Genomic DNA, 26,100 nt, shown 5'->3' on the forward strand with positions numbered 1-26,100 from the left:
GAGGTCTTGCCACACAGACCATTGAAGCCTCACTCAGCCTCATCAAATACGGATACGCCTTGAACTCCATGTTGCCAACTTACACGTCATTGTGCTGAGAGTCTAACTGGCAGGTCCTCGGCGTCTCTTCTAAAGGGCAAGGTCCAAAGTTGGAAGGGATGAGAATGTGGCACATTTCCTAGGCTGTACCAATTAGGTTTTGCCTTCTTGATGTTGGGTGGTAACTGTCAGCCTGGGGCATTTTCCAAAGCATTTTCTCTCCACAATATGTTATATATAATGATCTTTGGCAAACTTTTTTTCCCTGACTGGGGAAGAAAAATGGTTTTCATTTCTCGTCTAATAACCTCGGACTTTTGTAGCAGAAAAGTGAATCAAACTTTCTGATCCAACCAGTCAAGCCAACACAGACATTATGATTGTGTTTCTAGGCAGCCAGGGCTAATCTGATATCAATATTGAATGACTGAATCTTCCTTCTGTAGGAAATGCTGTTGATGAGGGGGAATTCAGACAATTTAAGGGCACACTTGATGAAAACTCTGGGTTTTCTTCTTGGCTGGCCACAGATAAATCAAATGCCAAGCTTGTGAGATGCACAGTAGGTCTCTTTGAAGAGGATATTTTTCTCCTTCTAAAGCAAAAGGTTATATGCAAGAGGCAATTTGAAATATCAGATAGCTGCAAGAATCAATACATCAATTTTTTTCTAACTCAAGGGGCTAATTTATTCCCATTTATTAGAAAAAAGGTCCGAGGAAGTCTTTTTCATCACCTTCCTTACTAGGAGACAGATATGACTGGGGCCAGCCAACACCCCCCCAACTTTGTCCTATGATTGGATGAAAACCCGAAAGAAACAATGGTCTGCTAAAAGTTTCAGATTTCAAATTGTTTTGGGGGTGGTTTATGATGTCATAGCTGAGATTTTCTTTGTGACTTTTTTTTTCTTTTTTCTTTTTTCTTTTCTTTTTTTTTCTTTTCTTTTTTTTTTTTTTCTTTTTTCTTTTCTTTTTCTTTTTCTTTGTGACTTTTATGCTGGAGGTCTTTAGCAACCAAAACTGGAGAATTGCTCCAGGGTTACCTCCTCAGAGCTTTTTCAACGATGCTTTCTGTCTCATGTCTTACAGAGACTCATCTCGCTAACTCAACAGTCCACCAAAAGTTCTCTCACAGTTCTCTGATCTTATGCACATTTTAAAACCTTCTGACATCTCAGTTTTTTGTTGTTGTCCTATCCTAAGATGATCATATTGACCACTCAACGTGTAATGCTTCTGCTATTTGTATCAACAAATGGTCCATGCCCTCTACTGTACTTTCCATGCCTAGAGGTATTTTAGCATCTGTTTCCTGTCTTGACTCATTTTTAAACAGGTGAGATTCTGTTATAATAAGCCATTTCATTAGTTCATGTAGTATTCTACCATCCGTGTTATCTTCAGGTCTGTTTTGACTAGTTGATCGCTCCCATTAGGTTTACTGTTTTTGTTTGTTGCATGCCCAACAGGTTATTTTGTTGACTGTTTGTATTGTGGATTATTTATCATCAGGGCTTGGGGTTTTGATATTTTAGTATGATATTTTGAAATGAAGTTGGTCTCGTATTAATAAGAGTGAGTTTCTTCTCTGGAAAGTTTAGTGTAAGCTAAGACCGTTTGAGAATCCTGCCTAGTGTCCCGTAATTTATATGCTTTTCCTTCTTAATCATAAAAATAGATGATGCCCAGCACTGTGAGCTCCCAGGTTTCCTCCTATCTGTCAGATTTTTTCTCATTAATTAATTAATTTATTTCACACCCCAGCTTCCCCTCCCTCCTCTCCTCCCAGTCCCTCCCTCTTCCTTCCCCTCCCTGAATTTATCCCTTCTTTTCTCCTCAGAGAAGGGGAGACTTTACATGTGTACCAAGGTGCCTTGGCATATCAAGATGCAGTATGGATAGGGACCTTAGGTCCCACCCATGCATGTTAATTGGCTGATGGCTCAGTCTCTGTGAGCACCTATAGGCCCAGGTTAGTTGATTCTGCAGGTTTTCTTGTGGTGTCCTTGACCACTCTGGTTCCTTCAATCCTTCCTCCCTGCTACCCCATAAGATTCCTTAAGATCTGCCTATTGTTTGTCTGTTGTCTCTGCGTTTGTTTCCATCAGTTGCTGGGTGAAGCCTCTCAGAGGACAGTTATGCTAGATTCCTGATTAAAAGTGTCAGGGTCAGGGTGGGAGGCGGAAGAGATGGCTCAGCGGTTTGGAGCAGTGGTTGCTTTTCCACATGGACCCCGGTTCAATACCCAGCACCCACATGGCAGCTCACAACTGTGTAAAACTAAAATTCCAGGGGATCCAACTCTCTCACAAGTGCAGGCAAAATACCAATGTCCATAAAATAAAAATAAGTTTTTTTAAAAAAGTGTCAGAGGTTGGCTCTCTCTCACGGGATGGTCCTCAAGTTGGTCCAGTCATTGGTTGGTCATTCCCTCAATTTCTGCTCCATTTTTATCCCTGTGCATCTTGTAGGCAGGTCAAATTTTGGATGAAAGGTTTTGTGGATGGGTTAGTATCCTCACTTCTCCATTGGACACTGGCTAGAGGAAGTAGCCATTTCCTATCCCGTATCCCCCATTTCTAGGAGTCTTAGCTAGAGTCACCCTCATAGATTCCTGGGAGTTTCCTTTGTCCTAGGTTTCTGGCATGTTCCAGAGCTGCCTCCCCACCAATCTCAGTTCTCTCTCTCTCAGTCCTTTGACCCCTCCTGTTTCCCTCCCTACCTCTTTTCCCACCCAGTTTCCTCTCTCCATCCACTACCCCATATCTACTTTAGTTTTCCTTCTCAGTGTGATTCAGATATCCTCCCTTGCACCCTTCTTGTTACTTGGCTTCTTTGAGCCTTTAGATTGTAGCATGGTTTGTCCTGTTCCTTACGACTAATATCCACTTTTGAGTGAGTACATACCAGGTGTGTCTTTCTGGATCTGAGTTATCTCACTCAGGATGATATTTTTAGTTCCACACATTTTCTGAAATTTTCATAATGTTCTTGTTTTTAATAGCTGAGTAGTATTCCATTGTGTAAATGTACCATGGTTTTATTTGTTTGTTTGTTTTTTATTCATTCTTTGGTTGAGGGACATCTAGGTTGTTTCTATTTTCTGGCTCTTAGGGGAAAAAGCTGATGTGGTGCTGGTCTAACTGGATGTCTGCATGTAAAAAGAATGCAAATAGATCCATAGTTATCACCCTGCACAAAATTCAAATCCAAGTCGATCAAAGACCTCAACATAAGACCAGATGCACTAAATTGAATAGAAGAGAAATCATTGGCACAGAAGACAACTTCCTGAACAGAACACCAACAGCTCAGGCTCTGTGACCAAAAAGTTAACAAATGGACCTCATGAAACTGAAAAGCTTCTGTAAGGCAAAGGGCACTGTCAACAGGTATTTCTTTTGTTAGCTCCAGAGAGTTTGTTTGTTTTTCCCAAGCAAATTGTGATCAATGCCACGTCTCTGTGGGCTTCCAGGCTTCTCCCTCTATGTCGCACCCTTTCCTCTTTTTGGTACTTCAAGCCATGAGCAGTAGAACACTGATGCTCAGAAAAGGCCATTTATATTGCCTTAGCAATAATCAAAAAACCACAGCTGAGGACAGGTGCATTGAAATGACCATGGGAACAGAGGAGAGATGGGCTTTCATAGAGGAAGTGCAAGTGATATGAAAATGATAGTTTTTGGCGATTGGGAAGGGGTGGTGTTCATTAAATTCTGTCCTATGAAGAAAATAAAAAGCAGTCTAGATTTTGAACAAAGAAGAATAAATTCAGATACTGGCCACACCATTTTAAAAAAATAACTGGAATAGCAAGATAGGTATTACCTAGAGACTAAAATTACCCTCTACCTCTGAGGTAGAATGAAAGAATATTATTTGCATTATTATTATTATTATTGTTGTTGCTGTTATTATTATTATTATTATTATTATTATTATTATTATTATTATTATTATTATACTAGAAGACAAACTTTCTTGATCTGTGCTATGACACTAGCAGTAGGGAAATGTGACTGGCAAGCCAGAAGTTACTCTCTTCAGAGGTGTCATCTGAAACATATGACAGGCTTCTAGTTTCCTCCCACCTTTGAATCTATGGAGAAACTACTCTGGGAGAACCCGGGTGCCTGTGGTGAGGGAGTTCTTCAGTTTTCAGGTCCAGTGGGACAGAGAATATGGAAAGCCTGAGGCACATATTTGACACAGTTTGAGGAAAGCGAGGGTGTGCCCATGGCTTCTGAGAAAATCGTGGGTGTACCCACGGCTTCTGATTGTGCTAGAGAGAGGGATGCAAGGAGGCCACCCTGGGGCTTTGCAAACACTAACATTCATTTTCATCTTCTTGTAATGTCAAGATCTTCCCTCGGCTCAAAGTGAGTGTGTGATTCCTGAATGGCCGTCACTCCATTATGAGATATCCTTCCACGACAGTTCCCATGGCTGTCACCAAATAATACATCAGATGAGACTGTGGTCTCTGAGGGCATGAAGTGTGTTTGCCACATTGTCCCTGTGCCCTCGATGTCTAACATGTGGTTAGTAGTCCATAAATAGTAGTTGAGTCAAATGCATGAGTGAGACTTGAACGAATCTTGCTAGGGAAAGCAGACAAATACAGAAAGTCAGATGCAATTCAATAAAGCACAGCGCTGCAGTGGTTGGCAAGCGTTGGTGTGGTCAGGCAGATCTGGGGTACAGGAATGTGGTGAGTTCGAGGCATATGCCTGACAGAAGCACGTCTGTCTGTCCTTTTCCCTGGAAACTCTTACAAAGGACAGACTGTGAGAAGGGCACCAGGCCTGGTGTACACAGGGCTGTCTGCTCTCTAAGACAGGGGGATTTTCTATATTCCGTTGGGCTTTACTGAGACAGGAAGTCTTAGGCATGGAGACAATTATGGATATATAATAATAAAGATCATTTAAGAACTGATAATAAATGTTTATTTTTAAAGCACTAAAATGCAAAAGCCCTATGCTCCACTGGAGGAAAAAGGCTTAATTAAAAGCAGAACCTTCCTAAAGGGCAGTCAGACCTAGTATCCACATAAACCCCTACACTGGGCATAGGAGTCACCAGCAACCCAAAAGCCAATAATAAATGTACCCTGTAAAAGCAGAAATAAAATAAGCTCTGTCTGAGGTATAAGTAAGGGGAGGCCCAGCCCCTGGGGCTGGGTAACTGTCCGGCCCTCACCTCATTTAGGTCAATTACCTTGGGAGGAATTTGGAACTGACCTGGAGGTGACTATTTGTGCTTTAGCATGAAATATTAAAGCAGAAAGGGTTTGCTCAGGAGGGAGGGTGGAGGTGGGGTATGATCTGAGGCCTGAACACCAGCCACACTGGGGCGGGGGGGGGGGGGGTGGTGTCTCTGCCTTTGTCTTCCCGGAAGAGGAAGAATGGATTTTCTGACTCACACGTGAAGGGGGCAGCAATCTCTTCCCATTGGCAGACAGACCCTCTTAGCCAGAACCGAAATGTGGACTTAAGCTGTTTGAGACCTGGATAGACACACACGGAGTCGGGCAGAACCTGCTCCAAGAGACAAGGCCAGGGGACATGAGCAGAAATGGCCCTTACTCAATGTACGTGCTGGAGCGGCTGTCACAGCAGTCACATAATCCTCCAGACGTGCTACAACAGAAGAAGTGTATCTGCAGCAGACCCCTGGCTGGCCCATGAGCAGACACTTCATACGGGCTCTCGGAAAGATCAGCATTCCCTTAGAACCACAGAATGGACATTTACTCCCACGATGCCTAGACTTCCGGAGGCAAATGTTGAGGGAGGAAAACATGAGATGCTTCCAGCACACGTGTCTACAAATGCTAGGTTAGATGCTCAAGAGAGATCACAAAACTGTCCCTGCTTCCCAGGGAAGGAATTGCTTCGTATGGAGACTCAGGGCAGTCACCCCCACCAAGGCATTTATCTGGAGAGACAGACTTGCGGAGCCACCACAAGGGTAGGTTCTCAAGTATACTGATCTGGGGCTTACTGACAGGTCACTGGTTGCTTTGTAGTCTTGGCAAACTGCATCCTGTCTCTGGGTCTTAGTTCCCAGCATGGGGCTAGCGAATAAGATTTAAGACTTAACACACAGAGAATGGTGCTCAGCCCAGACCAAACACTCTGGAAGTAGCAACCTTTATGACTCATTATAAGTGAAACAATATACCTACAGGAACCTCGCTGCGCTCTGGGTAAGGGTAAGATGGACTCTGTAAAGAGATGCTCCTGCTGCCTATGAGGAGTAAGGCTGATTAGCTGGCCATTGCAGTCACAGTTGTGGCTGCTACTGTTACTGTCCCTGTCATCACTTGGCGATTATGTCCACAGACCTTGGTCATCCACATGTTCTTTGAGCACTCTTAATGCTCCCTTCTGGAAACCAAGCAGAGCCACTGTATGTAGACAAGCCCCACTGCTGGCATGCACATGCACATGTACACACACACACACACACACACACACACACACACACACACACACACACGTTAACTTTAGAGTCCTGGCAGGATATTCCAATGACCTTCATGAAGAATGAGATGCCAAGGCCAGGAAGCAACAAACATCTCACACCTGGGAGAGCTCCTCCCTGTGGCAACTCCACTTTCATCCTGTTGCTCTAGGACCAGCCATCATGTGGGCAAAACTGCTAAGGGTAGGAGAGCCACATGCTGCTTCCCAAGAATGCCACTGCCCTGACAGCAGCCTGTTTGCTGGGATGGCATCAGGCTGGGCACTATTTGGTTGGCTGGATGTGATGATGGCACATACCCATAACCTCATCACTCGGGAGGGCGAGGCAGGGGTTATCACAACCTTGACACCTGCTTAGCTACATACCTAAATTGCTTTTAGAAAAAGCCCCATTCAGGAAAGGCTGGATTCAGAGAAGCTACTACAGCCATCGGAACCTCCTCCCCGTCGTGCTGTCCTTTCCAAAGCTTGTGCCATAGAAGGACAGTCTCATGGGACCACAGCAAATATGGGAAAGAAGGGGACTGAGCTGTCCTATGTACACAGTAAGCGTGGACTAGAGGACACAGAAGGGCATGGCAAGACCTCCTGTCCAAGGTGGGGCTTCATCAGGGCCTTAGCCTATAAAGCTCTATGAGGCCAGGCAGAATGTCTCCACCATCCATGCCAGTGATGGAAACACAATAGGTCCTTATGACATACGATTGAACAAATGGACAAATTCCCAAACAAGACCCTATCACCAAGCAGAAAATCTCAACACTATATTTAGAAGAAAGCATAAAAGTCTTGGAAGAGGTAAATAGGTACCCAAGGTGGACTGTCACATCTATCTGTCCAGCAACCGACACCTCTGATTCATCCCACAGTTCACACCTGTACTTAATAGTCCTATTAGTAGTGTCTGAATTAATAGCGCCGGCTGCTCTTGACTAAGCACAAGGCTCTCTGTTCTGAAATAGACATACATTTTGTGTTCTTTGGATACCACCATGTATGATAGCTGTTATCCAAATTTTGTGGTGACTAAGCAAAGACTGCAAAGGAAGTGAAGGGCATGCCTGCTGGCCCCACCCAAGTCTACCAACATAAAGCGTGTTTCTTACCTGTGCTTGAGGACATCTTGTTGGAATGGTGGTCATTGCTGGGCTGCCAATCATCGTCCACTTAAGCCCTAGGAAACACAAGTCAAGTATCCATACAATGCAGACTGCCACCAGAAGGTTTTCCTTTCAGCTGGTGGCCTCCCACAGACAGGGTGTCCTGATGGATGGACTCGGTAGGGCAAAGGGGAACAGCTGGCCTACATCTCCCCTCCTAGCTACTCAGCTATCTCTATATTGCATCAGCCCTGTTGACATCTTAGAAGTGTTATGTTTGAGGGGAGGGTGAAGATGGGCTGTTGACTATGGTAGGTCAACAAGAAAGGCTGTAAAGACAGATGGTTCCTGCTTTCAAGGACCCGGCAGTCTGCACGGAAAGAGATACCCCACCTTTTCTGACAATACCTGTCAGAGAAGATCAAGCACCAAACAGGTTCACCCATCACGAACTTAAAACAAAAAAATTTTTTTGAGGTAGAATCTCCTGTAGCCCAGGCTGACCTCAATTTCTGATCCTCCCTGCCCCCCCTCACTCCCTCTTTACCCCTGTGCCTCTACCTCCTACATGTTGAGATTACAGACAAATACAATGTAAGGTTTATACAGTGCTGGGGATTGGACCTAGGGCTTCATGTGCAGTGGGCAAGTGCTCAATCACCTGAGCTATGTTCCCACTCTGTGGAGATTTTCAAGCAACTTTCTCAAGAGATGAGAGTGGGATTCTTGAAGGAAGAGCAAGCATTTGAGCTGGTGCTCAGGATGCATGTCATATTTTGGCATCCTAGGCAGAAAGTGTGGTGCTCGCAAAGGCAGTGAACACAATAGATTCTGTGGTCCACATCATGCACAGGCCAGACCCAGTCTGGGATGTTCTACACCTCTTTTTCCTCTTCTGGGCTCCCTATACAACTAAGCTCATGGGCCAGATGATGAATGAGTGCCAAGTAGATAGAAGAAAACAGCAGAAATGACAGGCAAGCATCATTAGTGATGTTGTTTTTTTCTTTCTGAACCCATGCTTGCGCATTAATGGACAACGGTGTTCCCTCTCCACGTACTGCTAGCATATTAGAATCCATAGATGACAAACATCCTATTTTCCTGCCTGGGATAGTGTACCTAGTTAGGAGTCTCCAGCCATCTCATGACTCAGTTTTCAGTCCCAAGCTTTTTACTTCTTGGCTATGTTGCTTGGGACATCTGCCGCTCTGAGCAGTTGCCTAACCATCTCTCGCTGAAAAGGGGAAGGAGGGGCCAGCACTCCTGGCTGATGGAACAGAAGCCATGCTACATATTCATTTAATCCATCATTTCCTTCTCTCCCTGGCTTTGTAAAAAAAAGAGGGAGAGAGAAAGAGACAGACGGGGGCGGGGGGAGCCTTTCCCTGGGGTTGGCATATGGAAGGGGAGGGCATCTTCCTACCTGATCCTGACCACTATGCCCTTCCAAAGTTCTACCTCATCTTGGCAAAGGGTTAAATACAGAGGCCTCAGAGGCCCCAGTGTTGGGATTCTGCTTCAGTCTGCCTACCTGTAATGTCATTGCCTACCTGCCATGGGGGCATGGCCCTTCCCAGTATATAAGAGGACAGATCTACCTCTCCCCTCTGTCTCTTACCCCCTCTCTTTCTTTCTCTTCCTCTGTCTCTCTCTCTCTTATCCCCTTCTCTCCCCTTCTTACTTTTACTTTCTCTCTGTCTCTGTCTGTTTCTGTCTCTGTCTCTCTCTCTCTCTGTCTCTATCTCTCTGTTTCTCTGTCTCTCTCTGTCTCTCTCTCTCTGGGGTACCCCCCTTTCCCTTTCTCCCCTTGCTCATTTAATAAACTTTACATAATATCTGACATCTGTATCTTCTTATCATTTTCTTTGTTAAACATAAAACCCAGGATGTAGAGGAGCAGCTAGGTGGAAGTGGGACAGATCATTAAGTCACCACCAGGAAGTCTGTCAATTTCCCGTGGGAATCCACCGGAAGGAAAACCAGCTCCTACCTGAAGACACCAGGAGCATTTGGTGTTTGTCAAGGCAGCCACCATCACCTGCCCTCATTAACACGACCTCAAATGTGTGATGTCATGTCTTCATGGCCCTTGCAGGAAGGTCTAATTCTGACCCATTTGCGGTTTCACTCATGATAAAATGAGGGAAGTTTAGAGGCTTTATTACAGCTCTACTTTTCCCACCAAAGCCCTTCATCTTTCTGTAGCATCCCAGCTTGGGAAAAACCTGTCTGGGTTGAAAAAGCTTGGAGGAGGCTGTGAAAGCTAGTGAGTTCTTGAAGGTGAACGAACTTAAAAACACTGGGCAAACACGTAGAGGCTGACCACAATAAGGCTTGTGGTAGGACCAGCTTGGGAATCTGCTGTCTAAAGAAGCACTACATTTACTTCCACAGAGGGTCAGGGACAGCCTGTCATGCTCCCTGAGAGGAAACCCAGGGATCCTGGAGGGCAATGAGGAAGGGCAGGAAGAGGGAAGCAAGAGCCACAGCTAGGATGGAACACTGTAAATAATCACACTTTCTAATATCAGCCCAATTTACAGGCTTCGCCCATTCAACAATCTCTTCCACAAACTTCACACATTCCATGCACCATGGGGGACCATTAAGGACCTATCCCGCTTGCAACTTCTCACAGGAAAAGGGCCTCCTTAAGTGTCAGACACTCAGGTCTACACTGTGGAGCCAGTCTGGAGTTTGAAAAGGAAATGGCTTTATGAGAAGGAAGCAGCTCTCTCCTGTTCTCTGAAGCTAGCCCAGACAGTTCCTGGTTCCGGAGGAAGGAGGAGACTTCCGGACCTCATCAGAAACTCTGGCTGCTGAGCTTCTCTCCCCACTTTGCAGACAAGGCTCTGCAAGGATCTGTGCGCATCAAGCCCAGTTTAGCAGTGTCAGGAAGGGGACCTCACGATCAAGTCCCCAGTGTGGTCAGTCATAGCTTGGAGAACTGGTGACATAGTGACATAGTCACTGATAGTAGGGGTGCTGCTGGAAGGAGTTTTGCCTGCTTTACAGAGCTGTGAAAGTTGTCCTCACATCTTGCTTTTGAGGGGCTGGTGTAGTGGAAGTAAACATGTTTTTGTTTTGATCCCAAGTGTGGGATGGGAAACAGACTTGTGAGAGAACAGGTGATGTTTATCCACTAGAAGATGAACCATCTTGTGTGGGGGACTTGGTTTTTACATATGTATCAGGAGGCTGGGGTTTTTTGGGTCTTGGTATTATTTGTCTGCTCCTTGTTCCACTTTGAGGTGCTCCTAGAAAGAACTGCACCAGAGAGTGCTTCTGGCCTCCAGGTTCCAGCTGCTGCTCCAGGTTCCAGCAGCAACTTTGGTTGAATTGCTGGTCTGCTGAAATCCTGCCAACTATGCCAGGAACTGCTTCCAGGAGCTGAGTCCAAAAATGTCTACCTCTCCTGTTCCCGTTAACCTCTTTTCCCTCCTATCTAGGGTAGATGGGTTGGAAAGGAGGTATAACCATTAAAGAACCTCAAATAAAGTAGGTTTGGAAAAGGTTGAGCCTATAGTCTGGGTATTGTCAACTGTAAAGACAAAGAAAAGATAGCTCTTCAGGGAAAGCTGCTTGCTGGTGACTGGAGCTCAAGTCTTGAGAATCACATGGTGGAAAGAAATAATTGAATCCTTTGACCTCCACATGTATGACATGGTATACACACACACACACACACACACACACACACACACACACACACACAATTTTGTAAAAGAAAAAATGCTAATTTTCTGCTTAACCCCTGCAGGCTCTTACTAAACTCTGTGTTAAATTGCTAGGCAGTCTTAGTGACCAGTTGCTGCACGTCCAGTACTTTCAGGCACTACAGAGGGTGTAAGGCATCATTCTTGCTCTTAAAATCTTTTAAACTTGAGGGGAAAGGCAAAAACACAATCAGCATTCACTCAACTGTTGAAGACCTGCTACGTGTTATACTCAGTACTAGGCACAAGATGGACCCAAGGGAGACAGGATAAGCGGCCAGGGATAGGAATGGTGACGTGACATCTTTGCCACTGATTCCCAGGGAACTAAAAAGTTTCTGGTGTGTAGAACTGTTGCTCCCGGTGTCACCGACTTCAGGATCCCAAAGTGGTGTCATCGGGATTTGATGTTAGAAAGAGATTCCACAACGGACCCCTGGCTAGCCATGGTGAGCTGGCTGTAGCCCACTGCTGACTCTAGTTAAAAGACTGTGTGGTACATTCCCACAGTGCATTGACATCCAGAGGAAAAGAAAGACTGTGAATTTTTATCCCATTGTGAGAGGAGCACCCCAAGCAAGAAGGCTATGTATGAGGGATCCAGGAGGGCCAAGGCTTGCAGAGAAGGAGAGCAAAGGGCACTACCAGAAAAAAAGAAAGGCAAGCAGACGTGGGGGGCTGGGGGGCCTTCTTGAAACAAATTGAATTTGGGAAACAGAATACTGTGATGTCAGCTATAAGAGGCCAAATATAACCTCTGTCCACACAGGCTAGAAGGCTTGGCACATGAGCGCCCATGGCAGTGTCCACCCGGCTCTCATAACTGGTCTGCACTGGTGACAAAGATTTGCACCCCAGGGGCACAGCCAGCTTCAGAGCAATTGAAAGGCCATCAAATAAGAATTGTAACAGAGAAATCTATCGAGGTATAACTTTCACGACAGAAGTGTACAATCTCTGTAACCCCCCAGAATCAAATGAGGTGCTGGCTGTGGTTGGCTCACTTTATGGATAAGGAAACTGAGGTGCCAAATTCTTTTGTGGATGTTTCTGTCTGGGATCATACAGACAGTGAGGATGAAATCAAGACTGACCCCAGGCAGGGTGGCTCTAAGTATGTCCCTAAATCCTTCCATTATGCCTTTTCCTTTGTTTTCTTTTTCTATGTGTATTAGTCCATTTTCCATTATCACCCGAGGCCAGGTGAGTCATAAGAAGTTAATATTTGACTCAAGGAAGAAGATCTGAACCTGGTGGTAGCCTTTCTGATGATCCCCCAGAGGCGTAACTGTTTGTTGGGGTGGCAAGAGAAGGGGTGCGTGTCCATACAATGGGGAAGGGGTAGGGGGTTTTTGTTCAGATGGGAGTGAATGTGGGGGTGGGATCAGTCTTCTAGTCAGTCTTATTATAAATCACTGACTATTCGAGTGTGTGCCTTTGCCCTGATTGTGTGCAATCTCAGAACACCTCCCCAAGACCTTGCCTCCGAGCTCCATGGCAGGATCCACCTTCAGTGACAGCACCTTGAGGGTGGAACAGTTTGAGTCTTGGAGGGTCATGTGCAGATTATATTCTTTCCCTCTCTGTATTTTTTCTAAACCTTTTCAATTTCTTTTAAAAAATACATCTGTTCATTTTTACTATATGAGTGTTTTGCCCCGCATATATGTCTGTGCACCTGGTGTCTGCCTCACTCCTGCAGAGCCATGAAGAAGGTGTCATATTCCCTGCAACTATAGTTATGGGTGGTTGTGAGATACCACGTAGGTGCTGAAGACAGGACTCAGGTCCTCTGTAAGAGCAACAAGTGCTCTTAACTGCTGAGCCATCGCTCCAGTCCCTTCTTACTCTTTGAGCATGTAGTGAGCTCCTGTCATTCAACTTTTCCAACCATTAATTCATGCCAATCTGCTTTTGTGTGCCCTCCCACTCCTTCCGTTCCCTACCAATTTGAACAAATCCCAGGTACATATTTCTCAAATGTATACACTCCCTTAAACATATACACATTTACCATATAACAATGACAGCTCATGATAATTTAAATATCACCATAATTTAATGTTTGTCTAATATACAATTAGTGACCCTATTCCCAATTATCTTAAAACTATAGAACAAAAACAAACTCTTCAAATTAGAATCCATAAACCTATGCTGTGAGTTACTGTTCATTAAGACATTTAAATGCCCGTTGTTTTTTAGCATACAATCCCACCTGTGACAAAGCTTACTCCTTCCCACACAACCTCTTTGTGGAGGGAACCTTCTGGTCCATTGTGTGATGATGCCCTTCCAGTGTGAGCTTCATTGTGCATGTACCTATGGGCTCTTATAACACGCGTCTCTGCCTGCAGTTTTTCTGCATAACATATTTTTAACAGCCTGAGCAGACTAAAATTATGAAAGTTTCTTGGTCAAGCTCTCATCCTCATAAATAACAGATTCTTAGAATAGGAAGGGCATAAGCTGGGTGTCTTTCTTTTCTGTGGTCTTAGAAAACCTGTTGCCTGTTTGGATTGTGGCGTGTCCCCATTTCCTCACTAGGAGCCATGGGTGGCCATGTTCTACTTGTATCTTTCTTTGTTCACTCTAGAATTCTGGAATGTTTCTGCAGAGAAGTTCCCTGCACTACAGCTATTTGCATGCGTTGAGGGCAGTTGAGAGGCAAAAGGCAGGAACTCTGTTCCTTTCTCTTTTGGGTTCTGCAAGAGATTGTTTCCTCCCGGTGGCCAAAGATGAGCACAGGGGTCTCTGTTCTTGTTTCTCTGTTTGTCTGCTCTTTTGATGGCACTATGGACCCGTGGACTCAGATGTGTGCGCTGTGTTTTAATCCATTGCACTTTTTACCTCTTCTACACTACAGTGGCCCCAGTTTTCATTTACAGTCCTTTTGTGGGTGATTTTTGTCTTCTGATACCGCCCCCCTTTACTGACCTTCGATATATTGTGTAGCTAAGGATGGCCTTGAACTCGTGTCTCTCCTACCTCCACCTCCTTAGTGTTCAGCTTAGAGACATGTACCACCACCCCAAGTATGTGCAGTGCTGAAGGTGAGACCTAGTCCTGCATCCTTTGGACACAACTCCAGCATTCTTTTTTTTTTTTTTTTTTTTTTTTTTTTTTTTAATATTCCTTGCTTCTAGAATATGAAGCTATCCTACTCAAATCTTGTACATTCTCCCCACAGCTTGAAGGAGAAGAATGAGAAATTTCTCCATAAAGAGTTGGTATTTACAGACTGTTCCCTAGGGGATAGAGATGTGTGCAGCCTTGCTTCTTACTGGAATAAATAGTGGTATGCAAATTCCAAGCTGAAGATCAGTTCTGCTTGGGCTTAGTCTTTTGCTGAGTCAAACCAAGAAAGACTTACCTCTTAGTTCTGTTCCCAGATAATGGAGTGACCATGATTTGACTTCCTCATTCTCCTTTTTAATTTAATTCTCCTTTTTAATGAAGACCTTCATGAGAGCCCAAACTAACAAATGACAGCACACGTTCATCAGGAAAGCATTACGGATTTTAGTAGTCTACCCTCTAAAAAGAACTAGTAACTAACTCTTTGATTACGTTCTTGATGATGTGTAGAACTGTGTCTTAATTTGGAACAAAGAGAAAAGTCTCTGAAAATAGCGTTATCAGCTTTCTTTAAGTGTTAAAGATCAATTTTTCTAGCATTTTCTTTTAAAGCATTTGTCATTTTCTAGAGTTTCAGATTTTGCTGATACTAACATGTTTTCCAAAGACATGCTTTTAGCTCAGTCTCTAAACTGTAAAATGGAGTATGTCCATACATTCTGGGGAATTTTCATAGTTAGCTGCCTAGGAAATTTTCTGAAACACACATCCTGGACAAATCTTTATCACATCACATCACATCACATACTCTGAGCTCCAGAAGAGGCAAGAGAGGGCTAGTTATCCACAAAAGTCCTTGCTCCCCATTCTTCCAGAGCTCCTAGGCTTCCTCAGCCTTCCTTAAAGTTAAGTCTAGCCAGATAATTATAGTTAGTGAATTATGGGGCCGGGGGAGAGGTATAATAGTGGTCCTCCCTTCGACATTTTCATTTCCCCAAGGTGGATGAGATGGAGACAACACCATCTTCCAGGCATAAAGCTGAAGATGAAGGAGAAGCCCTTGGCTTGTGTCCCTGAAGGTGTTCAGGGAAGCAAGCTGCTTCCTTCTACCAGGAATCCCTGGTGAGGTCTACATCATGGGAAACTGGAGTATACATTTATTAAATGTGAACCATTGTGAGTCAATGTGTTGTAGAATTTAGCACCATCTCCCTAAGCCAAGAATTCTTGTATCAAAATGTACCTCTGAAAGGACTAGATGCTCTGGGTTCAGGCATCCCTGCCCACACTGCCCATGGGGTCATATGCTTCTCCTTGCATATTAAATAAAAAGGACATTATGCATATTTTCTATGCACAGAGTTTATCATTTGAGAAAACAAAATTGTAGTTGAGGGATTTTAGCAGCCCCTTGGAATGTTCATAGCTGTCATTGTCCCTTGTTATTCATGGAGAACTGCTTTGAGGACCCCAGAGGATGCCAAAGTTTTGGGGTTGCTTTAGTGTGCCATGTAAAGGACATGATACACATGTTTGCTGGCTTGCAGTGAAGCTACAGTCCAGGAAATCACCACAACTTGAAAACAGCTTGTCTCAAACACATATGTGATGCACTCAGCCTACTAAGCATTGTGGTCATAACGCAGCACACTGTAAGGCATCACGTGTTGCCATCATGAGCATAGGGCTGACTAGTGCCTGGGGCTTTCTGTTGCTGCCCAGGGTCACAAGAACAGAGGAGACACTCACCACTCACCAAGGAGGGGACACTGCACCCAGCCTTCACTCCGTCACCACGCATGAAAATGACAAGCTGGAGACCTTTCTTACTGAATACGGCCCATGGATAGCTTGATGGGCTATCCCAATGGTCTCTAAAGTCCCTCAATAACTCACAAAATGGAGGTGTTCTGCAAACAGCGCCAACTGTATTATTTATAATAGCAAGAACAGTGTCTGCGTATGTTCAGCACTTGTAAAATACTTGGATCTGTGGTGAGCTGAATCCACAGACGAAGAACCTATTGAACCTGAAGACACAACACTGAGTTGAGGAATGATTTCTTCAGTCAAAAATCCAAAGTAAGTCTCCCCCAGGAAAGACCCTCACGTTGGTTCTGCAAGGCCAAGTGCTCAGCCCTCAAGTTGTGTATGTACAAGCAGTTTTTTTTTTTTTAACCAACTGAGCAGGTTGGAATTATATATTTAGGATTTTTTTTTTTTTTGGTGGTGGTGGTGGTGGTGGGGTGTGTGTGTGTGTGTGTGTGTGTGTGTGTGTGTGTGTGTGTGTGTGCATAACAACAAATAAAGAAATGGAAGTCTTGGATTTGAGAGAGAGAGCAAGGGGAGTAAATGAGAAAGGTTGGCAGGAGGAAAGGGAAGAAGGGAATGATGTAATTACGTGAACGTCAAAAACTTGAAACTTAAAAAATTAAAACCAAAGCAAAACAAAACAAAACACAGGAAAGCGCTTTGGTCAACTCACCTAGCTCAATGTTTTATTGCCTACAGGGTTGGACCAAAAAAAAAAAAAAAAAAAAAAAAAAAAAGTCTTCTGATAATTGTCTCTAGAAATGTTTTGCTTTGGAGTGTCAATGCCAGTGCCCAGGGGAGGGTCAACTGGGCCTATGCTAAAGCATTTGCAGCAGACCAAGCTAGAAAAAGAGCCTGGCCTTGCTTGTGCACCCTCCATGTGGGGAAGCAGAGCTAGCTGCCCTGTGGGGAGGAGGTCCCAGCTTGCCAGCTCGCCTAATTTGTCAAGAGAAAAATCTTCACACAGCACTTTCCACGCTCAGGGGGAAATCCATCAGCCATTCCATAAACCGAGGTTTTTATATGAAAATTTCCAACTCTGAAACAAATTCTTTAAGAAATGGTTTTCAACTGTGCCTGGGTCCCAGACCCCGTGTGTGAAGTCACCCCAACAGGTGGGCCAGTGTGGACGCCACTGGCTTGCTCGCCTCAGAAGAGTGAAGATGATGTGGGTAGGTATGGAGTAGGACTCACGGGTGGCAGAAGTTTTGTTGAAAAGAAATAAAAAAACCAAACAAACACAGGACTCGGGGAAGCAATCCCATCCACCCTCCTTCCGCGGAGAGGCCACCAGCACTGTAAGGGGCATAAGCCGGGCTGAGCCTCCTCCTGCTTGGCACGTCCCCTAAATCAGTGGTTTTCTCAAGGGGGAAAGGACCCTGCAGAGTCCTTTTACCAGTTGGAATTTTGTCCAAGCGATTGTTGGGGAGAATACACAAACAGACGGCAATAAAATTAAAAATAACTTTTGAAGGAAATAATATATTGGAAGGATTCATTACCGAAGTTCAAACAAGGACCCATATGTTTCTTTGCTCTTTATGGTGGAGTATACACAGGGCCTGTAATAAAATGAGGGGGTGGAGCAGGATTCAAAGGATAAGATCCCAACAGCAGATAAATAACCAGGATATCTTTACGTTCCATAAGCACTGCCTCCTGAGCCAGCAGACTTTCCTTGCTGCTGTGTATCTGCAATGATGTTTTAATTAACGCTGGCTGACTGTGATAAGAAATGAATCATTTGTCTGTCTCTCTGTCTCTCTGTCTCTCTCTCTGTCTGTCTGTCTGTCTCTCTCTCTCTCTCTCTCTCGCTGTCCATCTCCACAGCCCACAACTCTGTCTCTGTCTCTCTGTCTCTGTCTCTCTGTCTCTGTCTCTCTGTGTCTGTCTGTCTGTCTGTCTCTCGCTGTCCATCTCCACAGCCCACAACAGACCCCCCTCTCATCTTCAAATAACCCCAAGAATTTAGTCTCTCTGGATAAATGTCTTTCTAATTTTATTGTTGCGAGTCAAAAGTCCTTTGGGATTTCCGAGTGAGTGCAGGTTACAGGGCAGCTTATACAGAGACTTATCCAGAAGTTTTGGTCCCTTCTAATGAAGGGCATCATCCCACTTGCTCTCAAAGTTTCAGTGTAGGCTGTACACAATGCAAAATTTTTATTTTTATCTTTGAGATAATACAACTTTCTATAAATCTCAGGACACATTAGCTGATTTCGACAAGTTTTCTAGTGTCTGAGGAATAGTGAGAGGTGGAGGAAACTTTCCACACACGTTTGCATACATACTTGCACCCCAGTATATGCCCCTCCGTAGTGCATATGTTATTGCTTTTTTTTTATTTACAGTTGGAGCCGATGTCAGAAGATTTGAACCCACAGTTCAGACTCACTTAGGGATGAAGAGGCTGCGGTGAGGTATACCCCAAAGTGTTAGAGGGTTCCCTTTAACATATTTATTTTGTAATGAAATAAACACCCTTCTCAAGCTGTTATGAGAGTCCCCGGATGGACTCCACAGGAGGCATGGCTAAGTATGTCGTACTTAAGGGTGGTGTAGGAGTGGGAGAAAGGGAAGGAGTGAGGAAGAAGTAGTCAAGGAAAGAGAGAGAAAGGGCGTGAAGGGAAAAAAGGAAGGATGGAAATAAGTGAGGCCCTTTCTCCCAGTCACCAGGGAGGTGTGGTGCGTGGCCACAATGCCTGGACCACCTTTCAGATTTTCCCCTCTTTCTTTCCTTCATTTCCTGGCTAACCTTGAGTTTAAGCCCTAATAAAACCTGAATTTATGGGGATCAAGGCTGTCACCAGCCTTTCATTACTGTCAGCTTCTCTTCGGTTTCATCTAACTCAGTTTGGGGGCATTTTACAGTGCCTATCACGCGCAGTAGAGGCACGCTGTACAGTCACCCACCAACAAGCCGAGTGATGACTGCTTTGACACGAGCCAAGACCCAAGTCTAAGAACTGTGATCTAAGTGCCTGTGATCCGGCCGCTCTGCAGGGAAAGGTCTTTGCAGGCCCCCCAGCCCCTCATGTTTGCATCAGGAAAGGCGGGTGCAGGTCACAGGGGTTAGGTTGAACCTTCCTGATATACGCTGGGTCCCTGCCCTTCCAGCAGAGTCAGAAGGCTTCCTTTCTGAAACTCATAAATCAGACCAAGGTCTCCTTCCAAAGCACAGCAAGAGGACAGACCCCAGGGAAGCCAAATGTTTCTCCCCAGACATGAGATTTTTATTTATTTTCTTTGGAATGTTAAGCCATGATAGGTGGGTCAACGGGAGTCCTGCACTTTTTCCCCCTTTTCTATAATGAAAAATAATGTTCTAGCCATGAATGCCTCCGGCTAAGATTTAATACCTAAAGTCACCCAAATGACGCTTCCTCCTTTACACGCCGTTTTCAAAATCCGCTAACTTTCTTATTTAGGTTCTGAAAGTTGTATACACTGTAAATCCATCTGGGCTAAAGTTAAAGGAACACACACACACACACACACACACACACACACACACACACACACACACATGCTCACACCAGGAGTTGTAAAGCTGTTTTCTATATTGTTTGGACATAATACTATTCTCAAGTGAATTCATAAGGGAATAGGGCACTTAAAATGGGGTGTCACATTTCAAGGTAATAAATAGCAGCTTGATTCCACCCCCCAATTGATCCTGCAGTTTACTTATACACAAGGTGGAAAATAAAGTACCAAAGGCACGGTGATTTACTTTGTAGAAACCAGACACTCTGCATTAGCTTAAGTGAACGCAAAGGCCCGCGCAGACAATTTATTACAGCCTCAGTCCAAACGCGGTTTGGATCAGGATGACCATCGGCGTGCACATATGCCCTGCTTTTAGCTTCTTGACAATTAAATGTGTTTTAGGCTTCTTTGTGCTTTAAAGGAATACTCTTTACACAAGACAACAATGTCTTCCAAGGACGGGGTTTTCCCCCTTTCTTGCTCAGCATTGATCCCATTAAACAGCTGGCCTCAACTTCCCTTCTCCACTGCTTGCCTTTATAATTCCAGTCAGTCTTTTTTTCTTCTTCTTCCTTCTATGGTATCTAATATTGTAAATACTTTTTAAATAAATATAAATGCATCAAGAACACTTTAGTGCCAAGGATGTTTGAGGAATGCTTTAACATCTCTGAGGGGTACAGTTCATCACTAGGGTAGGATTAGCAGAGCTGACCCCAGTGGTTGGCCGGCTAGTCCATGTCTGAGCCTGCAGGGTGTCACTTTACCATGGACAGAAAAAATGAACTGCAGCAGTGATGACACTTGTTTTGGAGGGTGTGCATAATGTGCCTTAGACTGTAACGAGGACTTGCCGATTCTCACAGTAGCCTGATGAAGAAGGTAAGGGTTCCTGGGATTGAACTCAGGTAGTCAGGCTGGCCAGCAGGCTCCTTCACCTGCAGAGCTATCTTGCTGGCCCTCCCCTTTCTTACTTTATTTATCTGATACTCCAAGACTTTTTGGCCTTCCCTTAGACTAAAGATACTTAACAGTTATAACAAACATAGTTTGCATGAATCCCTAAAATAAAAACAGACAGGTATCCCCAGCACATCTGAGAAATTAATTTTTTTCTTGTCTCACTGGACAAATGAGAATACAGAAGCATGCTTCTATGAGGTATAAGAGAACAATTTATTTGAACACATTAGAGAATATTTTATGTTGTTGTACAGTGAGTACTTTTGAAAAAGACTCAGGCATATGAAGAATAACAGTGCTTATATGGCTTCCTGCTTTTGGAAGTATGGCCGAATACACTACCTACTCCCGGGAGCTGTGATACATAAGGCTTGGCCTTCAAGCACAGTAAATCCTGTCACTCACAATAACGTGGGAGAGCCTGGTTATTATGCTGAGGAAAAATAAGTCAGGAGCCAAAAGGAAGACCCTACATGGCTCCCCTACATGTGCACCCTGAAAATACTGTCAGAACTCATGGAAACAGAGAGTGGAGGTGACTGTGCAATTGGGGAGTGATGCTGACTGTAGGCATGAAGTTTAGATCAACAGGAAGAGTTCTGGAGAGCCACTATGCGGTGGTGACTGGGCAACACAGTCAACATTGTCAAGAGTTGAAGGTTTCTCAGGCCCAGAGAGATAAGTAGCTGAGTAGAGTCACATGCCGGTTACCGTGATTTAACCATCGCATACTGTTCCCACATACAGAACATCAGCTAGCAATCCATAAATACTTGTAATAGGGAGAGAGTGAAATTCTGGGCAGGAGAGATGGCTCGGCAGCTAAGGACTTGTGCTGCCTTTGCAGAGGACCAGCGTTTGATTCTCAGGACCCTGAGAGGTGGCTCACAATGGTCTGTAGCCCCAGCTCCAAGGAAGGCATCTGAGGCCATCTAGTTTCTGATGGCTCCTGCACTTGTGGGATCTACATAAACTCATGAAGGCACACACAGACACACACACACACACACACACACACACACAAATAAAAATCTTAAATAAATCTTTCCCAAGGAAGCGAAAAGCAATCTACAGGTCATGATACAACCTGCAGAATGCCGTACACCTGACAAGCAATATATTTAGATCAAAGACAAACTAACAACTCAAAACAAAATGAAACAATTGAAAAATGGACATTGGACACGAATGGACATATCTCCAATGAAAATATATAAATTGCCAGTAAGTACATGAAAGGATTCACACTGGCCACAGAGGGAGTATACATGAAAATGGCTCAGGCACGTCTCCCCTCCCCCCACCCCAGCCAGGATGGCTACAAGCAACAATAAGAGCTGGCAAGGGTCCGGATAATCACTGTTCAGGGGAACATAAACTAGCCCGGCTTTGCAGGCTCGCCTAGCATCTTCTCTGACAGCGAAGTGGGCAAAGGAGACACTTGTGACCAGACCCCCCTGTCCCTAGAGTTGTAAAGCCAAGATGTCCTTACAGTCCTTACAAAGAGGTTTTTGCCAACTTTAAGGAACAAATAATTCCTAAATTAGGCAAAAATCTCCAGAGGTGGATTTAAAAAAGTTGATTGTACAGAGAGTCCCAGAAATTAAGATAGTCTAGTAGTAAACCCACAGAAGGCAAGAAATGGGCGTCAGAAGTGGACAGCCAGCCATATGGAAGCCACAGCAGTGACCCCTGACCCATGAAGTCACCCCTCAGCGACAAGAAGAAACCCAGCTCCTTCCTCCCTCCTTCCAGAAGTGTCAGTCCCAGGCAGAGTCACAACCTAACTGCAAAGCGCAGTGCTGTGAAATATTTTTCATGAAGATTTCTCCAAGCTTTTGGGGTTGGGGTGGGGGAAATAAAGCAGTTTAACAAGATTTTAAACTAAAGGACAAAGCCTGGGGGGGGGGTTGGGGGGGGAAGGTTGATAACTCTGTTCTCCAAAAGACTCTAGAAAGAGAATAAAAGACAAAGTCTTAATGAGATAAGTTGTGTGTCCACAGGGGTGGGGGGCGGGTGATAGACAGACAGTAGATAAGCAAAAGAGAAGTGTACTAAATGTGTAAGTAACTGTTTCCAACGAGGAAAAGACAAAAATCTCATGGGGGAAAAAATAAGAGTTCTCGGCTAGAGTCTTCAAAAACGGGGTTGATGTGTTGCTAATAAACTATGGAAAATACTGGTGACCACTAGAGATCACAAAAGTACCAGGTGAAGTCACAGTGCGATGTTATTTTGCACCTAAGGAATGGGCAAAGTTTTTTAATGCCAGGGCATGGGTGTGACGAACACCTCTGAGGAAAGACTTGGTAGTTTATTGACTCTGGGAAACAATTTGAATGTATAATTTGGTAACCTTGGAAAAAAAAAGGTATGATATTTCAGTCCTAAGTGCACAACCTAGAAATGTCCTCTCTATAAACATTAGTGTGACAGTTAACTAACCTTTACTTTAGCCGAAGCAAAGCAAACATACCAAAAAAAAAAAAAATCTGAATGAACAGAAATATCTGTGGATGGAGAGGAGAATGGAGATTGACATGTGGACGTCCAACACGGGGCTGGCTACTGTCTGAGTAGCTTCAGATGGACGTTGGTGAAGAGGAGGGCGAGGAGATGGTTATGATGGGATGGCGTCACAGCTGACTACCTTAAGTGGAAATCCTTTGGTTCAAAACCATGCACGACTGAGTCAACTAAAGCCAAAAAAGAGAACAAGAGACTGGCTAGATATGTAAGATGAAGGAATATTAGATGCACTGCAGATCTATTTTTTTTTTAAAGGGCTAGTAACGGACTTTATTTCTTTCTTCTTACTTTGTATTTTATTTGATTATTTTTCCTATTCTTAAAACATTCGGCATAGTAACTGTTTTGAATTTTTAAACACATACAAGTTGGGGAAAATGCTTTAAAGATATATAGAGATGTGTCTAGGTTGCTAGAAACAGGAAAAGAATCTCAAATAGGCAGGGATTCCCAGATGAAACCTTGACAGTGATGGCGATGACGGGCATGACACACTGGCTTACTCTGTCACAGATGACCAACACGTTTATTATGGATGACAACAGCATACGATATAGGCGAGCTTTTCCCTTCAAACGTTATCCATTAGGGTAGAATGGACAGTCTTCCGCGACGACATCACTTTCGGAGAACACCTGTGACATCTGCTCTGTCCCAAGGGGAAGAGGACTAGAAGACTTAGGCGCAGCAGGACTAGCAGGGCCGATGCCACTTTCCACAGCTTTTGGTAAGACTTTAACAATGGATGCAGTTGAGCTTTTCCTGAAACAACTGTTTGGCTTTTTCTTCTTACAGAATCTGAACACACCCCCAATAAGTGTGTTGCAGGGGTGTGAAACAAACACTCTCTCCACTCTCACCCTGACCTGACAGTTGTCACTTAGGACATAACCAGAATTTACCGGGTGCATAGGCCTTGACGTTGACATCCGTCAGCTCATTTAATGCTGGTGACAACACGACGAGGTAAGACACTTTATTCATGAAAACAAACACGCTTCACAAAGCTTCACAAGCCCTTTCATTTCTCACAGGTGACCGAGCGAGCTGAGTTCGAACCAGATGTAACTGGGTCTAGCGCCTGCATGCCTGGACTTTGAGCTATACCTCAAGAATTGAAAAAAAACCCAGCAGAGACAACCTGATTATTTCAGAGGTGCAGCCAGCTCTCAAGTCCTAAGAGTTATGGCAAGGTGCGGAGTACCACGGCAGTGGACTGCCACCTGTTGCCACATCTATGAGCATCAGGGAGCCTCAAGCTTTTCAGGTCACAGAATCCAATCCCCAAAGAAAAGCCACACGAACATATCCACGTGAGACCGGCACAAGATGCCGGGGTTATTTACGTCCTGTCAATAATCCACTACCCGGCGTAAATTCCTTTCAGCAGAATCGCTTTGTTATCTAGACTATTTCTTTAGGCAGCCGCAGACGGAAACCTTCTGGGAAGGCAGGCGCCTTAGGTCGCAGACCTACACCCTCTGCAAACTGAGAAGCTCAGTGGGGCCTCGCCAGCGTTTTAGTGTCTACCAAGGCGGGCTTTGTGTCAGGCTTGTCGGCCGGTAAAACAGGAAATGAGGACAGGGGCATTAATAGCCTTTGTAAACAGCACCTTCAAGACCCTCAATCACCAATTTGAGAGCATTCACCACCCTGGTGGGGGGCGGGAGCGAAGCAGAAAAAGCCAAACAGGAAATGCAACGAAAGGAGATGAAAGCAGATCAATAAAGGGAGAAACATTTGGTTTGAAGTTTTTGCCTTTAAAATCATGGGAGCGCCCTGGCCACCCCCTCCAGAAAGTAATTTGGGTCATTACTGCCGGTCTGGCCCTTAGGTGTAATTGTCCCAGATTCCAGCCACCCAGAGATTTAGAATTCCAAGGGTTTGTGCAAAGAATTCAGATGTAGATTTATTACTGTGTCTTAAGTGGATTGAAAAAAGAGATTTACCTAGTGTTAGAATTAAAAACCATGGATTTCATTTTTCCCTGTCTGTGAACTTACAGAGGTAGAAGGAAGTTTTTGGGAGGACCAGTGGTTTGCAGGACATAATGCTAAGTTATGAGCATGCATCAATAAAATGGGTTTTAACATGGATAGGAAGGCACTTAGATTTTTCCAGAGCCAGGAATCAATCCTCAGGGCCTTGAGATGGACCCAAGAGACGCTGTTGTTCTCTGAATCTTTCAGAATCCAACAATTTCACATTTTCTCCCACCACCCACAGAAACATGAAGTACGGTGTATGATACTTAGAAATAGCAGGACTCTTGAAAAACCCAGCAGTGTGGAGCCTGAAGGAGTTGTGAGTCCTCTTGGGGGCTGGGTCGCAGGCGTGAAAGCAGACACCAATCCACTGCGTCTGTCTCAGGCCGCTCACTTTCTTAAGACATGTATTTTGTAATTTGTTTTTTTGTATCTTGAACTGGATGCCCATCTCATGATCATGGTTTTCCTTTCTGCTTTGCATATACCAAAAATAGAGAGTTGAAGACGTTCTAGAAGGAAAGCAAATGAGTTGGAAGTGCAGAAGTTAAGAAGAGAGAAATCTGCTTTAACTCCATGACAACAGGCAGTCTCAACCCCAATCCTAAATGGACTCCCAACTTCTCAGTTAGAGACTTCACCCATTCTGCAGTCAGGAGAATCTGAAGGCAACGCACATTTGATAAGAATCTAAGGTGCATTTCCGAATTGAATCTTGTAGATTGAACAAGATCAAACCACCTCTTTGTCTGGTCCTGGTGATTAAAGTAAGGACTGCCTCTTCTTATGACTGTCACTCGGCAGAAGGAAGCACAGGTGTTATTTTGAGTAGAGATTCCTTCTCTCCCTACTGTCTTTAAAGATTTGCATTGATTCCGTCTGTTACATGATGA

Source organism: Acomys russatus, chromosome 26, assembly GCF_903995435.1.
Source record: "Acomys russatus chromosome 26, mAcoRus1.1, whole genome shotgun sequence".
NCBI lineage: Eukaryota > Metazoa > Chordata > Mammalia > Rodentia > Muridae > Acomys > Acomys russatus.